Source organism: Thermobia domestica, chromosome 5 (genome assembly GCF_964235325.1).
Source record: "Thermobia domestica chromosome 5, izTheDome1.hap1.1, whole genome shotgun sequence".
NCBI lineage: Eukaryota > Metazoa > Arthropoda > Insecta > Zygentoma > Lepismatidae > Thermobia > Thermobia domestica.
This window is the reverse complement of record NC_137458.1, coordinates 219,080,737-219,081,759: the sequence shown is the minus strand read 5'-3', so window position 1 is coordinate 219,081,759 and position 1,023 is coordinate 219,080,737.

Genomic DNA, 1,023 nt, shown 5'->3' with positions numbered 1-1,023 from the left:
CAATTTTTATGTTATTTATTATGATTTGTTAATTAGCGAATGTTTTCAGTAGAAAGCCTATACTTTTCTCTCATGTAAACCTTGCAATTTTAGTAAAATATTTTATGTTTGTAATTCACTTAATATATTACAAACCCATTATAATGCAGGTTCAAACATGTAAATTCAAGGTGAAATTAATATTATGTGATTTTGATACTACATAATACAATTATGACTTAAGCTCTTCCACAATGTGGCTTGAAGAGAAATTATGACTCTCCAGCGTAAACAACAGTATTACTGATGCAGAGTGGTTTTAACAGCATACTAAAGTGGTAGAAGGAAAGAATTCCAATTTGTTTCAATGTTACTGTTTTCTCAGTACCATAATAAAGAATCCTAGTAAGAGACGCGTTTGTCTTTATAGCTCTAATTTACGCACTACATATTTGTACATGAACTCCCTTGATGGGGCTTGGTGCTAATACCGTAGATGGCACATTCATGCAGAGCATAGATCCAGAAGACTGCGTATTTTAGCCGCACTGCCCAAGGAGAAATAATTATTTACTATTTTGTGCATTTATAGACTCTCTCTCTGACTCAGCGTCATCTTTGAAGTGCGTCTGAAGATGCATTCCCTATTAAAGATATTAACGCTTATGATTATTCCTCTCAGCTCCTTCGTGGCTAAGCGGTTAGCACACGCGCCTTTGGCGTGGGAGACCCTGGTTCGATTCCCGGCGGGAGCTCACGTAGTTCGGATTCCACGTTAATCAGTAGGCCACGTCTCATATAACCTCATTGTTGAAAGCGAAGTTAAACTCAAAATCAACTTATGATTACTTTTTAATCCTCTTCTAGTCATTAGCGCATGAACTTTTGCTGCACGGGAACCCGGATTACAGTCCCGGAAGAAGAGCACATAACGCATTACAGTGGTTTTGATCTCATTCCAAACTGCAGGTTATATTTTACATTACCTCATTAGTATCGAAAGCTGTAAATCGAAATCGAGCAACCAATTTCCTTTGGAGTACT